Source organism: Microtus ochrogaster, linkage group LG2 (genome assembly GCF_000317375.1).
Source record: "Microtus ochrogaster isolate Prairie Vole_2 linkage group LG2, MicOch1.0, whole genome shotgun sequence".
Classification (NCBI taxonomy): Eukaryota; Metazoa; Chordata; class Mammalia; order Rodentia; family Cricetidae; genus Microtus; species Microtus ochrogaster.
The window spans coordinates 32,575,074-32,583,980 of record NC_022028.1 but is presented as its reverse complement, the minus strand read 5'-3'; the positions used below and the strand labels follow the sequence as shown (position 1 = coordinate 32,583,980).

Sequence of the window (8,907 nt, the reverse complement as noted above, 5' to 3'; positions counted from 1 at the left end):
GAGGGAGGGAGGGAGGGAGGGAGGGAGGAAGAGAGAGGGACGGAGGGAGAAACATATAGGATGCTCAATGTGTCTAATGTTTGTTTTATTTTTGTAAAATTTCCTACTGATGAAATCTGAGTAGCCTCCTGTAAACAGATTTTCCAGACATCTGGATGGGAATTTGAGCTTAGCAAAGTATGACCCATCCATAAGGTATATCACAACATGGGCCCTCCTGTGATCAGGAGATACTACGGGAACAGCTTGTGTTCTTTTGCGTCTTTTATATAACTTACCGGTTAAGCATCCCGCATGTTTATGAACAGTTACATTGAGCTGAGGTGAGGATGCTCTAGCACCTACCTGTTCTTATTGGGGGCTCTCTGATTAGCAAATCTCGAGACAGAACAGAGCCCAGAAGTTAACGTGGTTGAGTAGGAAAATGGTGACTAAGGCAGGGAAGAAAGACAGGGGTGGAGATGTGGCAGGGATAGCCATAGACAGGACCAAAATGCTCACCAGCTTTTGGAGGAGTTACAGATATAATTTTATTTTAAAAAATTAAGCCAGGCGATGGTGGTGCACGCCTTTAATCCCAGCACTCGGGAGGCAGAGGCAGGCGGATCTCTGTGAGTTCGAAACCAGCCTGGTCTACAAGAGCTAGTTCCAGGACAGTTAGGACTGTTAACACAGTATTTTTGTTTTTAAGCTGATAGACCTGGTATAATAACGCACATTTTAATTGCTTGTGCATATATATCTGTGTACATGTGTGTGCACAGTGCTGTGCACGAGCGTGTGCATGCGTGTAGAGACTGGAGGACAGCTGCAGGTATCATCTGCCTCCTCTGAGGCAGCCTCTCATTGACCTGAACTCACAGACTGACTCATCGGGCGGGTGCCTGGGATCCTCCCTTAAGCTTCCTTAGCTCTGGGATTACAGAGGTATGCCATCGGTCCCAGGCATGTTATGTGGGTCCCAGAGCTCAAACTCAGGTCTTCAGGCCTGGGAGACAGGTGCTTTCTTCACTAATTTACCCCCTGACCAAGCACCTGCATGTAGGGCCATATTATACAGGCCCATATTTCTACATTGTATGGCAACCAGAACTTCAGGGCACAATTTGCACCTGCCACACATAGCCTTTTGAGACAAACTGACACCATCCTAAACAAAGGGTCAGGATATGCTAATGTCGCTCTGATCCTTCTTTGTAATTTAGGGGATCCCCTAGGGGAAGAGTTATTTTTCAGTCTACCTGACAAAGCAGACATAAAGAGCAGTCATAGGTGGGAAGATGTGACAAAATGGGCATAGAAAAGTGTGGATGTGACCACAGTCACTCTTCCGGCTCTCTAGGAAACAGAATGCTAATGAATTTCTCCCTCAGCTTATGATTATGGTATAAAAGTTGTTTGGAGAATAAACGCGGGTGGTTTTCAGGATGTGAATTCAGGATTTCATGAAGGATCCCTGAGAACTCCTTCCAGATAAAGTCATGTGAGTTGTGTCTTTATTCCCACACCTCCACTCTGGTTTGAGAATAATTTATGTCGAGGCTGGATCCCCACACCTGCATATTTTGACTTTTACTTTGAAAATAAGGCATTATAAAGATTTATCTTACCAGGTGGAGTGGTACATACCTATAATCCCAGGACTAGGGAGGTAGAGGCAGGAGGCTCACCACAAGTTCAAGTGGTATATGTGGTAAATTCTAGGCTAGCTAGGGCTATGTGGTAACTCTCTGTCTCAAACAACAACAACCAAGAGCTGATAGCTCAGTGGAAGAGTGCTTGAAGCCCTGGGTTCAATCTTCAGTACTGCAAATAAATAGATAATGTTTATTACATTGAGAGCTGTGTGGATTTCTCTTGTAAGACATGAATGGTAGTGACTGTATTCAGCTACTGATACAGTGTTTCTATTATTTAAACTTTTAAACATGATGTAATGCTCACTTTTCTCTGGAATAGCAACATAGAAGTGATTTATCTTTTCATATAGCTTATAATAACTCAGGATAGAAGGTTTTAGGTAGGTGTAATCTAGTTGGGATTTATTTTTATGTGTGCTGACCTAGGGGTCTGATTTATATTTTTTTATATACGGAAAAAAACTGAGAATTTTCCATCCTTTCCATTTTAAGTTGAGACACTACAGGCAGAGATGTGTGTAGGAGATAAGACTATTTTTTCTAAAGACCACAGTGCTGTTTTCACACATAATAAATTGGTGTTCTTCTTTGTGTCACTTGCTCCCTCACCCACGCTGAAGTTTTCCCAAATGTCATTTTACACTTGATTATTGATATATATATGATCACTGCATCTCGTTGGTTGATAGTTGTCTTCGACCAGTCATTTTTTCTTTCCCACCTCTGTCTCTTATTTAAGAAACAGAATCATTTGTAAAACTCCGCATCCAGGTTTGGTTGACTGTACCCCCATCCTATGAACAGAGTCACCGTGCACACTGAGGTATAAGCTAGCAACCTTTGCGCCATGAATGCTTTTTAAGTGGCTTGTATGTACTTCCCATTTAGTTACATTGGGGGACATAATGTCTGGTAGCACCTTTTATTAATAGACCTTATTTTATTTTATTTGATGCTGGGAATGTAGCACAGTGGTAAAGCCCTTGCCCAATGTGTGCAAGTCTTTGTGTTTGCTCCCCAGCATGCACACCTAAATGTAATGGACTTCAGTATTTTGATTTTCAGAAAAAATTGAGCAGATAACAGAGAGTTCCTGAAATACCAGGTCCTTTCTGCTCTATGACTGACATGTAGCGTTAGTATGGCATATTGTTACAACAACTGATACCTTATTATTCATTAAAGTTCATGGTTTCTTCAGATTTCCCTTGATTCTTTGAAATGTCTTTTTCTAATCTAAGGTATGCAACAAAATACCCTAACAATTTCACTTTGAATGCTGTTCATTTTGATCAGTGGGTTCAAGTATTTTCAGGCAGATGGGCAATTGTAAAGTTCTCTATCAAAATCTTCGGCAACTTTTTTTTTTTTTTAGCATCTATTAGTAGTCACTGCCAATGCCCATTATTTCTTCAGGAGTTGCAAAGTCATGCTTTTTAAAACTCTATTATTTCTTCTGTAATTATTAGCTAGAATTATCGTATGCAGAATTTTCAGTTTTTTAGTTGTTATCTTAGATTTTTAACAGTTCTCAGTGTTAATGATTCTAATATAGTTTGTGGTAGGTATGAGAATTTCCAACTTGTTTTACCTTTTAAAATTATTTTCACAGAAGTACAAAGAAAAAGCCTTATACTGCTGGTCAAAAGATGAGTCTTCCATCCATGATATTATGAAAGAAGCATTTGGTTTTTGCTCCATTTCCTGACTTATTGCTTCTAAAAACCCTCGGAGCCTCCAGGGTAACTGGAGTCTTTTATGCTATTATAATGTCAGACAACTGAAAGCCCTAGGCAATTTCAGGATGGTCTCTGGTTACAGGAAAGTCCGTGTCTTGATTAGAACATTGGGACTTTTAACCACACCCTGCTAATATCCAGGAAGAGAAGGGTTAAAGGCCAAGTTGATCACCAATCATTAATTATTTAAGCCATCATATCTATGTAATAAAGGCTCCATCGACTCTTCAAAGGGAAACTTGGGGAACTTCTGGAAGGACAAGGCGTGGTTCTTTGAGGGTGGGACATCCAGATAGGAAACTCCCTGCCCCTCCTCCAGGACCTCACCACAGACATCTCTCCTCTATGTCATTGGAAATAACCTTTATGAGAAACCAAGGAACGTAACTCAAGAGTCGCTGAGTCCTGTGAGATGCTCAAGAATTTAGACAGGCCCCAGGTGGTAGTATGGGAGCCCTAATTTATAACTAATTGGCCAAAAGCACAGGCAAGGAGCCAGGTGTAATGGTGCGTGCCTGTAGTCCCCGCACTTGAAGGTAAAGGCAGGAGTTCAGGAAGGAGTTCAAAGTCATCTTTAGCTATATCAAGAGTTGAAGTCCAGCCCAAGTTACAGGAGACTCTTGTCCTTAAAAGCATGCACGGGTGAAACAGCTCAAGGCTGTGATTGGCATCTGAAGGGAAATTGAACCCCTAACCTGTGTGTCGTCAGGTGAGAATTGCTCGGTTGTGGTGGTGGTGAAGGTAAAACCACATATTGGGGTCACAGAAGTATCCTGTTGATTGTGCTATATGAGATCAATGTATGTGTGTGTGGGAGGGGTTGTTCATGATGTAGGTGCATCAGGCCCCAGAGGGTGACATCAGGCTGTCTTCCTTAATCACTCCTTCACATTATTTTTTTGAGACATGGTCTTTTCTGAACCCAGAACTCCCAGAGTAGCTAGGTTGGCTAACCACAAGATGCCAGGATCAGTCTGTCTCTACCCTCCCATGCTGTGGATACGGCACGTTGTCATCCACACACAGGTACTTGCTGTAGGTCTGAACACATGCCTGTGCAGTAAGCACTCCATTCATGGATCTCTGCAGCCCTGAGTTTTGTTTTCTACATTGTCTTCCTTTTTAGGTAATTTGGGCCATGTTTGGAGACTCTCCAAACCATATTGTTGAAAGGCAAATTATTTTTTGAAAAGCCAATTAGTAAGTTCCTTACAAAGAAGGCTATTTGAATCTTATCATGTGAGCCAATACATTCCAAGCTCTTAACTGACGATGACAAATCATCTACACAGATTTTTAAAAGCTAAATTAAATTAAATAATTTGCGTGATGTAATAGTGAGTGTTATAATAGTTTATGGCTAAGAAACTGAGAGCCAGGCAGTTCAAGGAAGTAGCCTGAGGGAGCCAAGTCATGTAAATATATTAAAGAGAATTTCTGACACAAACGTAAGAGAAAACAACCATTTTTACAAACACAGATATGGCATCTCAGCTATTTCCCTTCTCACAAATACAGTCCATGTCTAAAGAGCAAATAGAACTTTCTATAAGTGGTGGTGGTGGTGTTTGTATCAACCATAGTCATGAGAGACTGTTTCTGAGACTTCCTAAGTTTAATTTCAAGAGCCAGAGGATGGACGGGAGGGAAATAAGGAAAGTTAAGCCAACGTGATTCTAGTCACATGTCTGAATATATGTGAAAACTAACTCAAGATCCCAGGTGGCCAAGCCTTTGGATTCCACCCATCTAAAAAACGACAAATCTTCCTCAATGATGACTCTCACCTAGTACAATTTCTACAGAGACTGCCTTGTTCACTCCTCTTTGTATACCCTGCTCTATCTTGATTAAACGTTAAAGACAAGAGAAATTGGACATGGTAGCTCATGCCTGTAATCTTATTTGGGAAAATGAGGCAGATGAAACCCTGAGAAAGACTTCAAGGCCAATGTGGCCTACAGTGTAAGACCTGTTTTTTAAACCTAAATAAATAACTAACTCCATGCAGGGACTTCATGTCATGCCTGTAATCCTATTTGGGAGAATGAGGCAGATGAAACCCTGAGAAAGACTTCAAGGCCAATGTGGCCTACAGTGTAAGACCTGTTTTTAAACCTAAATAAATAACTAACTCCATGCAGGGACTTGGAAGTTCTTCATGACAATAGGCTTCACGATAAGAAGACGTCTGACTTGGCTGTTCAAATGACCTCTAATAGATTTCAAGTTACATTATCATCTCATTTCTGGGTTAAATGACACATTGGCCAATGCCATTAGTGAGGGTTGAGAGATGCTCCGATCTAGGAGCATAGCAATCAGTCACTAGGAGTCATCTTAATACCATGTTCATTAGCAGAATAATATTAGTTTCTTCCTGAGACTAGGCTCTATCTAGCTATAGCGCCTTAGTCCTACTACCACTAACAGTGTCAGGTATGGGTTCTAATCTCATGGAGCTGGCCTTAGATGCAGTCAGAAAGTTGTTACTCCCATAACACAAATGCCATTTTTTCTTTTTCTTTTTTCTTTTTTCTTTTTTTGAGACAAGGTTTCTCAATAGCTATGGAGCCTGTTCTGGAACTTGTTCTGTCGACCAGGCTGGCCTTGAACTCACAGAGATCTGCCTGCCTCTGCTTCCCCAGCGCTGGGATTAAAGGCTTGTGCCACCACCACCTGGCTCACTCATGCCATTATTGCATCAATACACATCTTTATTATTGTAGTTTGTGGGGGTCATGTCTAGGGTAAGTCTGATGATTTTTTTTTCTCCTTGTGTAGAGCGCATAGCATCTTCCAGTACCATGCAAGCCATCCGGTAACGATGAAGCTTCCAAGGGAGGACCAGCTTGCTTTCTCCATGATTTGTGATTCAAGTAAGCGGTGTTTTCAGAAATAGGGTCTTACTGCCATGTTCTGGGAGGCAGACAAGGGTATTGACAAGAGCCTGTAGTGGTTAGGGGACAATGAGGTACTAGCCAACAAGTCAAAACAAGGTGACTCAATAAACTCTTTTACTTTAGAGGTAAGTTGGTCTTGAGTTTTGATTTAATAACAGAAAGAGTAAATGTGTAGCGACAAGTCAAACACTTGTTTCCAATGAGGTAGCCTCTTGGGATCCACTTAAAATATTCCCCAGTTCACTGTCTATTTGTGTACAAATATTAATACCTCAATTGTTTAGAAAGTAAGAAATATGACCCAGAGTTTTAAGCAGACACACAGATGACATTCTTGGCGAGTCCCAGAGAGAAGAAAAAAAAAAAGACAATATTAAGATTGGAATCCAAGTTTTCACACATGCCTGGCAAGTTCTCCACCACTGAGTCATGCACCCAGCCCAACCTAGAATCTCTTGTTGCTCAGAGCCATGGTATTTGACATCATTGCTTGGGCCGTACTCTACAGATAATAAGCAGGCAGAGAAAAATGAAGAGACCGCTGGTGTGATTTGAGCTGTATCCCAAACCAGCATCATTAAACTTGTACCTCGAGAAGCAGTTAGCCAATGGCCTGTGGAGCAACATGCCTAAGTTTTATTGTGTCTACTGTGTTATGTATCATACCCATAATTCTCTGTCTGTGAGAAAGACATACGGCAGTGGTCGGAAGCGCAGGAGAACGTGAAAGACTATTACCAGAAATGGATGGAAGAGCAGGCCCAGAGCCAGACTGACAAAACAATGGCTGGACTGCAACACGGACAGATATCTCCAGCTCCATCCTCTGCTCCTCCTCCTCCTGCAGAGGGCATGATCCCGCCTCCCCCCAGTCTCCTAGGTCCTCCTCGCCCTGGCATGACGCCTGTACCCCACATGGGGGGCCCTCCCATGATGCTGATGAGGGGTCCTCCTCCTCCTGGGATGATGCCCATGGGACCTGCTCCTGGAATGAGGCCTCCCATGGGTGGCCATATGCCCATGATGCCCGGGCCTCCAATGATGAGATCTCCCTCTCATCCTATGATGGTGCCCACATAGCCTGGCATGACTCAGCCAGACAGATAAGAGCAGAATGGCTCTTTTTCGATTTTGTATTTCTTGTTCTGTTTCAGCAGGAGATCACGGTGCTGAGCCTGGGTGTTTTCCAGCTGCATGACAAGCAAGGCTTCCCCTTTCCTAACAGAATAGTTTGGAGGGGAGAAGTGGGATTAGAAAAAGTACAGCTTTCACTTACATTATGAAATGTGAAAATAAAATTGTCAGCTATTTGAGTTAAAAAAATTTTTGTATGTTGAAATCTTAACATCCAATATGGCAGCATTCAGAGATGGGGCCTTTGGGGAGGTGATTGAGTTCAGATGAGGTCCTGAGGGTGGTGTCCTGGTGTAGGACTGGTACCCTCCCACAATGGGACATCACAACACAAGCATGCTCTTCCTTCCTCTATGCAGAAATCTTCCATCTGTAAGCCTGGAAGAAAAGTCCTCAGCAGAACCTGACAATGGAGACACCAGTTTCTTAGACTTCCAAACCTCCAAAGCTATGAAAAATTTCCTTCTGGGTTTGTTATGGTGGTCCAAGCTGAACAATAAATACAGACCAAGTCTCACCTCTACTCCCACAGCAGCTACCTAATATTTGGATAAAAACTCAAATGTGTGTATTTTGTTATTTCATGTTCATAAGAATCCTAGGAATTGTATTTCATCATTTTAAACCAATACATAATATTTGTGCAAATTGAAGAGACACAGCATAATTTAATGCATGTTTATAATGTGTGATCATCGGGTCAGGGCAATTAGCATTTTCATCTCTTCAAATATTTATCATTCCTGTGTGAACTTTAGACTCCTCTAGTTAATTTGAAGAGTTATTGTGTCATAAGTTGTGACATAACTTATGGTGGATTGTAGTGACAATGGAGCCAATTCCTACTCTTTAATGTGTTTTTACGTTGTCTTTATTTTATTTTATAGAGACAAAGTCTCATAACTCAGGCTGCCCTTGAGCTTACTGCTTAGCTGAGGTTGGCCTTGAACTCCTGATCCTCCTGCCTTCACCTCCCAAGGCCTGGGATTGCAGGCATGCACCAGTATGCCTGGCCTTCTCTTACTGTATTTCAGTACCCATTAACTCCACATATCATACTATACTCCCCTGTCTCCAAAGAGCACCACCCACTCTCTTCTGTGAGGCTGATTTGTTTCTAGCTTCCATCATGAGTGAGAATATGCTGTATTTGCATTCTGTGCCTGTGTGTTTCACTTAAATTGATGTCTTCTAATGCCATCCACTTTGTGGACATTACAAGATTTGGGCCAAAGTGATGGTTCCAGTGTGATGGTTCACTTGCCATTAAGTCTGGCTGATGACCTAAGTTCATTCCCTAGGACCTGAAACCCAGTGCACATGTAAACACACAACACACACAGACACACACTGTAATAAAAACAATTAAATGATAATAAATAAAAATTACAAGAATTCATTATTTTTATATTTTTTTATTTTATTTTATTTTATTTTTTGGTTTTTCTAGACAGGGTTTCTCTGTGGCTTTGGAGCCTGTCCTGGAACTAG

The 8,907-nt window shown here is 41.7% G+C and overlaps 1 pseudogene; it reads left to right on the top strand.

The window, feature by feature from the left end:
- The first annotated feature begins 6,907 nt into the window (after positions 1–6,907).
- LOC101994883 lies at positions 6,908–7,389 on the top strand (annotated as a pseudogene).
- The last annotated feature ends 1,518 nt before the right edge of the window (positions 7,390–8,907 follow it).